The sequence below is a fragment of the Opisthocomus hoazin genome, unplaced genomic scaffold, assembly GCF_030867145.1.
Source record: "Opisthocomus hoazin isolate bOpiHoa1 unplaced genomic scaffold, bOpiHoa1.hap1 HAP1_SCAFFOLD_102, whole genome shotgun sequence".
Taxonomy (NCBI): Eukaryota; Metazoa; Chordata; class Aves; order Opisthocomiformes; family Opisthocomidae; genus Opisthocomus; species Opisthocomus hoazin.
This window is the reverse complement of record NW_027448981.1, coordinates 1-7500: the sequence shown is the minus strand read 5'-3', so window position 1 is coordinate 7500 and position 7500 is coordinate 1.

Here is a 7500-nt window from a genome sequence, read left to right as displayed (position 1 = left end):
GCCCTCTGCCCTAGTATACGGACAGCGAGGTCCCCGGCCCCGGCGGGCTCGAAGAGAACCGTCTTCCCCCAGCGGGGAGGCGCGCGAGCGCCGCCGACTCTTACCATGACGTAACTGGAGGCAGCGCAAAGCAGCGACCCCTTCGGCAGCTCCGAAGAAGAACCGGGCAAGACGTCTACCTGCCAGAACCGCGGTGGAGCCAAAGTCCCGCCGGAGCGAGGTAGACGAGGCATCCCTTTCCGCCGGCAGCTCCGGCGGCCACATCGGGCACACCGGACCCGGCGGACGGTAAAACGGGTAGACCTGGCCTCCCTGCCGGCAGAACGGGTAGACGAGGCCTCCCTGCCTGGAACCGGGTAGACCTGGCATCCCTGCCGGAAGCGGGTAGACCTGGCATCCCTGCCGGTAAAACGGGTAGACCTGGCCTCCCTGCCGGCAGAACGGGTAGACGAGGCCTCCCTGCCTGGAACCGGGTAGACCTGGCATCCCTGCCGGAAGCGGGTAGACCTGGCATCCCTGCCGGCAAAACGGGTAGACCTGGTCTCCCTGCCGCCAAAACGGGTAGACCTGGCCTCCCTGCAGGTAAAACGGGTAGACCTGGCCTCCCTGCCGGCAGAACGGGTAGACCTGGCCTCCCTGCCGCCACAACGGGTAGACCTGGCATCCCTGCCGGCAAAACGGGTAGACCTGGTCTCCCTGCCGGTAAAACGGGTAGACCTGTTCTCCCTGCAGGTAAAACGGGTAGACCTGGCCTCCCTGCCGGTAAAACGGGTAGACCTGGCCTCCCTGCCGGCAAAACGGGTAGACCTGGTCTCCCTGCCGGTAAATGGGTAGACCTGGTCTCCCTGCCGCTAGAACGGGTAGACCTGGCCTCCCTGCCGGCAGAACGGGTAGACCTGGCCTCCCTGCCGGTAAAACGGGTAGACCTGGCATCCCTGCAGGTAAAACGGGTAGACCTGGCATCCCTGCCGGCAAAACGGGTAGACCTGGTCTCCCTGCCGGTAAAACGGGTAGACCTGTTCTCCCTGCAGGTAAAACGGGTAGACCTGTTCTCCCTGCCGCCAGAACGGGTAGACCTGGCATCCCTGCCGGCAAAACGGGTAGACCTGGTCTCCCTGCCGGTAAATGGGTAGACCTGGTCTCCCTGCAGGTAAAACGGGTAGACCTGTTATCCCTGCCGGCAAAACGGGTAGACCTGGTCTCCCTGCAGCCAGAACGGGTAGACCTGGTCTCCCTGCCGGCAAAACGGGTAGACCTGGTCTCCCTGCCGGCAAAAAGGGTAGACCTGTTCTCCCTGCCGCCAGAACGGGTAGACCTGGCATCCCTGCCGGTAAATGGGTAGACCTGGTCTCCCTGCCGGCAATATGGGTAGACCTGGCCTCCCTGCAGCCAGAACGGGTAGACCTGGCATCCCTGCCGGTAAATGGGTAGACCTGGCATCCCTGCCGGTAAAACGGGTAGACCTGGCATCCCTGCCGGCAATACGGGTAGACCTGGTCTCCCTGCCGCTAGAACGGGTAGACCTGGCATCCCTGCCGGTAAAACGGGTAGACCTGGCCTCCCTGCCGGCAATACGGGTAGACCTGGCCTCCCTGCCGGTAAAACGGGTAGACCTGGCCTCCCTGCCGGCAGAACGGGTAGACCTGGTCTCCCTGCAGGAAAAACGGGTAGACCTGGTCTCCCTGCAGCCAGAACGGGTAGACCGGGCATCCCTGCCGGTAAATGGGTAGACCTGGCATCCCTGCCGGTAAAACGGGTAGACCTGGCATCCCTGCCGGCAGAACGGGTAGACCTGGTCTCCCTGCCGCCAGAAGGGGTAGACCTGTCCTCCCTGCGGACAGAGCGGGTCGCCCGTGCTGGAGGCCCGTATGCAGGGGTGCCTGCACGGGGTGGGAAGGGCCGGCGGCGGGCTGCCTGTGCTCTCTCAGCCGGGGCGGCGGTGGGGGGGCTTGCGGGGGGTGGCTGGGGTCGGCAGGCCGGCCCTGCCGGAGGCCCGTATGCAGGGGTGCCTGCACGGGGTGGGAAGGGGCGGCGGCGGGGTGCCTGTGCTCTCTCAGCCGGGGCGGCGGTGGGGGGGCTTGTGGGGGGTGGCTGGGGGCGGCAGGCCGGCCGTGCCGGAGGCCCGTATGCAGGGGTGCCTGCACGGGGTGGGAAGGGGCGGCGGCGGGGTGCCTGTGCTGTCTCAGCCGGGGCGGCGGTGGGGGGGCTTGTGGGGGGTGGCTGGGGGCGGCAGGTCGGCCCTGCCGGAGGCCCGTATGCAGGGGTGCCTGCACGGGGTGGGTGGGCCTGCGGCGGGCTGCCTGTGCTCTCTGAGCCGGGGCGGCGGTGGGGGGGGCTTGCGGGGGGTGGCTGGGGTCGGCAGGCCGGCCCTGCCGGAGGCCCGTATGCAGGGGTGCCTGCACGGGGTGGGAAGGGCCGGCGGCGGGCTGCCTGTGATCTCTCAGCCGGGGCGGCGGTGGGGGGGGTTGCGGGGGGTGGCTGGGGGCGGCAGGCCGGCCCTGCCGGAGGCCCGTATGCAGGGGTGCCTGCACGGGGTGGGAAGGGCCGGCGGCGGGCTGCCTGTGCTCTCTGAGCCGGGGCGGCGGTGGGGGGGGCTTGCGGGGGGTGGCTGGGGTCGGCAGGCCGGCCCTGCCGGAGGCCCGTATGCAGGGGTGCCTGCACGGGGTGGGAAGGGCCGGCGGCGGGCTGCCTGTGCTCTCTCAGCCGGGGCGGCGGTGGGGGGGCTTGCGGGGGGTGGCTGGGGGCGGCAGGCCGGCCCTGCCGGAGGCCCGTATGCAGGGGTGCCTGCACGGGGTGGGAAGGGGCGGCGGCGGGCTGCCTGTGCTGTCTCAGCCGGGGCGGCGGTGGGGGGGCTTGCGGGGGGTGGCTGGGGGCGGCAGGCCGGCCCTGCCGGAGGCCCGTATGCAGGGGTGCCTGCACGGGGTGGGAAGGGCCGGCGGCGGGCTGCCTGTGCTGTCTCAGCCGGGGCGGCGGTGGGGGGGCTTGCGGGGGATGGCTGGGGTCGGCAGGCCGGCCCTGCCGGTGGCCCGTATGCAGGGGTGCCTGCACGGGGTGGGAAGGGCCTGCGGCGGGCTGCCTGTGCTCTCTGAGCCGGGGCGGCGGTGGGGGGGGCTTGCGGGGGGTGGCTGGGGGCGGCAGGCCGGCCCTGCCGGAGGCCCGTATGCAGGGGTGCCTGCACGGGGTGGGAAGGGGCGGCGGCGGGGTGCCTGTGCTCTCTGAGCCGGGGCGGCGGTGGGGGGGCTTGCGGGGGGTGGCTGGGGGCGGCAGGCCGGCCCTGCCGGAGGCCCGTATGCAGGGGTGCCTGCACGGGGTGGGAAGGGCCGGCGGCGGGGTGCCTGTGCTCTCTCAGCCGGGGCGGCGGTGGGGGGGCTTGCTGGGGGTGGCTGGGGGCGGCAGGCCGGCCCTGCCGGAGGCCCGTATGCAGGGGTGCCTGCACGGGGTGGGAAGGGCCGGCGGCGGGCTGTCTGTGCTCTCTCAGCCGGGGCGGCGGTGGGGGGGCTTGCGGGGGGTGGCTGGGGGCGGCAGGCCGGCCCTGCCGGAGGCCCGTATGCAGGGGTGCCTGCACGGGGTGGGAAGGGGCGGCGGCGGGCTGCCTGTGCTGTCTCAGCCGGGGCGGCGGTGGGGGGGCTTGCGGGGGGTGGCTGGGGGCGGCAGGCCGGCCCTGCCGGAGGCCCGTATGCAGGGGTGCCTGCACGGGGTGGGAAGGGCCGGCGGCGGGCTGCCTGTGCTGTCTCAGTCGGGGCGGCGGTGGAGGGGCTTGCGGGGGATGGCTGGGGTCGGCAGGCCGGCCCTGCCGGAGGCCCGTATGCAGGGGTGCCTGCACGGGGTGGGAAGGGCCGGCGGCGGGCTGCCTGTGCTCTCTGAGCCGGGGCGGCGGTGGGGGGGGCTTGCTGGGGGTGGCTGGGGGCGGCAGGCCGGCCCTGCCGGAGGCCCGTATGCAGGGGTGCCTGCACGGGGTGGGAAGGGCCGGCAGCGGGCTGTCTGTGCTCTCTCAGCCGGGGCGGCGGTGGGGGGGCTTGCGGGGGGTGGCTGGGGTCGGCAGGCCGGCCCTGCCGGAGGCCCGTATGCAGGGGTGCCTGCACGGGGTGGGTGGGCCTGCGGCGGGCTGCCTGTGCTCTCTGAGCCGGGGCGGCGGTGGGGGGGGCTTGCGGGGGGTGGCTGGGGTCGGCAGGCCGGCCCTGCCGGAGGCCCGTATGCAGGGGTGCCTGCACGGGGTGGGAAGGGCCGGCGGCGGGCTGCCTGTGATCTCTCAGCCGGGGCGGCGGTGGGGGGGGTTGCGGGGGGTGGCTGGGGGCGGCAGGCCGGCCCTGCCGGAGGCCCGTATGCAGGGGTGCCTGCACGGGGTGGGAAGGGCCGGCGGCGGGCTGCCTGTGCTCTCTGAGCCGGGGCGGCGGTGGGGGGGGCTTGCGGGGGGTGGCTGGGGTCGGCAGGCCGGCCCTGCCGGAGGCCCGTATGCAGGGGTGCCTGCACGGGGTGGGAAGGGCCGGCGGCGGGCTGCCTGTGCTCTCTCAGCCGGGGCGGCGGTGGGGGGGCTTGCGGGGGGTGGCTGGGGGCGGCAGGCCGGCCCTGCCGGAGGCCCGTATGCAGGGGTGCCTGCACGGGGTGGGAAGGGGCGGCGGCGGGCTGCCTGTGCTCTCTCAGCCGGGGCGGCGGTGGGGGGGCTTGCGGGGGGTGGCTGGGGGCGGCAGGCCGGCCCTGCCGGAGGCCCGTATGCAGGGGTGCCTGCACGGGGTGGGAAGGGCCGGCGGCGGGCTGCCTGTGCTCTCTCAGCCGGGGCGGCGGTGGGGGGGCTTGTGGGGGGTGGCTGGGGGCGGCAGGCCGGCCCTGCCGGAGGCCCGTATGCAGGGGTGCCTGCACGGGGTGGGTGGGCCTGCGGCGGGCTGCCTGTGCTCTCTGAGCCGGGGCGGCGGTGGGGGGGGCTTGCGGGGGGTGGCTGGGGGCGGCAGGCCGGCCCTGCCGGAGGCCCGTATGCAGGGGTGCCTGCACGGGGTGGGTGGGCCTGCGGCGGGCTGCCTGTGCTCTCTGAGCCGGGGCGGCGGTGGGGGGGGCTTGCGGGGGGTGGCTGGGGGCGGCAGGCCGGCCCTGCCGGAGGCCCGTATGCAGGGGTGCCTGCACGGGGTGGGAAGGGGCGGCGGCGGGGTGCCTGTGCTCTCTCAGCCGGGGCGGCGGTGGGGGGGCTTGCGGGGTTTGTCTGGGGGCGGCAGGCCGGTCCTGCCGGAGGCCCGTATGCAGGGGTGCCTGCTCGGGGTGGGAAGGGGCGGCGGCGGGCTGCCTGTGCTGTCTCAGCCGGGGCGGCGGTGGGGGGGCTTGTGGGGGGTGGCTGGGGGCGGCAGGCCGGCCCGGCCGGAGGCCCGTATGCAGGGGTGCCTGCACGGGGTAGGAAGGGCCGGCGGCGGGGTGCCTGTGCTCTCTCAGCCGAGGCGGCGGTGGGGGGGCTTGTGGGGGGTGGCTGGGGGCGGCAGGCCGGCCCTGCCGGAGGCCCGTATGCAGGGGTGCCTGCACGGGGTGGGAAGGGCCGGCGGCGGGCTGCCTGTGATCTCTCAGCCGGGGCGGCGGTGGGGGGGCTTGCGGGGGGTGGCTGGGGGCGGCAGGCCGGCCCTGCCGGAGGCCCGTATGCAGGGGTGCCTGCACGGGGTGGGAAGGGCCGGCGGCGGGCTGCCTGTGCTCTCTCAGCCGGGGCGGCGGTGGGGGGGCTTGCGGAGGGGTGGCTGGGGGCGGCAGGCCGGCCCTGCCGGAGGCCCGTATGCAGGGGTGCCTGCACGGGGTGGGAAGGGCCGGCGGCGGGCTGCCTGTGCTCTCTGAGCCGGGGCGGCGGTGGGGGGGGCTTGCGGGGGGTGGCTGGGGGCGGCAGGCCGGCCCTGCCGGAGGCCCGTATGCAGGGGTGCCTGCACGGGGTGGGAAGGGCCGGCGGCGGGCTGCCTGTGCTGTCTCAGCCGGGGCGGCGGTGGGGGGGGTTGCGGGGGGTGGCTGTGGGCGGCAGGCCGGCCCTGCCGGAGGCCCGTATGCAGGGGTGCCTGCACGGGGTGGGAAGGGCCGGCGGCGGGCTGCCTGTGCTGTCTCAGCCGGGGCGGCGGTGGGGGGGCCTGTGGCGGGTGGCTGGGGGCGGCAGGCCGGCCCTGCCGGAGGCCCGTATGCAGGGGTGCCTGCACGGGGTGGGAAGGGGCGGCGGCGGGCTGCCTGTGCTCTCTCAGCCGGGGCGGCGGTGGGGGGGCTTGCGGGGGGTGGCTGGGGTCGGCAGGCCGGCCCTGCCGGAGGCCCGTATGCAGGGGTGCCTGCACGGGGTGGGAAGGGCCGGCGGCGGGCTGCCTGTGCTGTCTCAGCCGGGGCGGCGGTGGGGGGGCTTGTGGGGGGTGGCTGGGGGCGGCAGGCCGGCCCTGCCGGAGGCCCGTATGCAGGGGTGCCTGCACGGGGTGGGAAGGGCCGGCGGCGGGCTGCCTGTGCTCTCTCAGCTGGGGCGGCGGTGGGGGGGGTTGCGGGGGGTGGCTGGGGGCGGCAGGCCGGCCCTGCCGGAGGCCCGTATGCAGGGGTGCCTGCACGGGGTGGGAAGGGCCGGCGGCGGGCTGCCTGTGCTGTCTCAGTCGGGGCGGCGGTGGGGGGGCTTGCGGGGGGTGGCTGGGGTCGGCAGGCCGGCCCTGCCGGAGGCCCGTATGCAGGGGTGCCTGCACGGGGTGGGAAGGGCCGGCGGCGGGCTGTCTGTGCTCTCTCAGCCGGGGCGGCGGTGGGGGGGCTTGCGGGGGGTGGCTGGGGGCGGCAGGCCGGCCCTGCCGGAGGCCCGTATGCAGGGGTGCCTGCACGGGGTGGGAAGGGCCGGCGGCGGGCTGCCTGTGCTGTCTCAGTCGGGGCGGCGGTGGGGGGGCTTGCGGGGGGTGGCTGGGGTCGGCAGGCCGGCCCTGCCGGAGGCCCGTATGCAGGGGTGCCTGCACGGGGTGGGAAGGGCCGGCGGCGGGCTGTCTGTGCTCTCTCAGCCGGGGCGGCGGTGGGGGGGCTTGCGGGGGGTGGCTGGGGGCGGCAGGCCGGCCCTGCCGGAGGCCCGTATGCAGGGGTGCCTGCACGGGGTGGGAAGGGCCGGCGGCGGGCTGCCTGTGCTCTCTCAGCCGGGGCGGCGGTGGGGGGGCTTGCGGAGGGGTGGCTGGGGGCGGCAGGCCGGCCCTGCCGGAGGCCCGTATGCAGGGGTGCCTGCACGGGGTGGGAAGGGCCGGCGGCGGGCTGCCTGTGCTCTCTGAGCCGGGGCGGCGGTGGGGGGGGCTTGCGGGGGGTGGCTGGGGGCGGCAGGCCGGCCCTGCCGGAGGCCCGTATGCAGGGGTGCCTGCACGGGGTGGGAAGGGCCGGCGGCGGGCTGCCTGTGCTGTCTCAGCCGGGGCGGCGGTGGGGGGGGTTGCGGGGGGTGGCTGTGGGCGGCAGGCCGGCCCTGCCGGAGGCCCGTATGCAGGGGTGCCTGCACGGGGTGGGAAGGGCCGGCGGCGGGCTGCCTGTGCTGTCTCAGCCGGGGCGGCGGTGGGG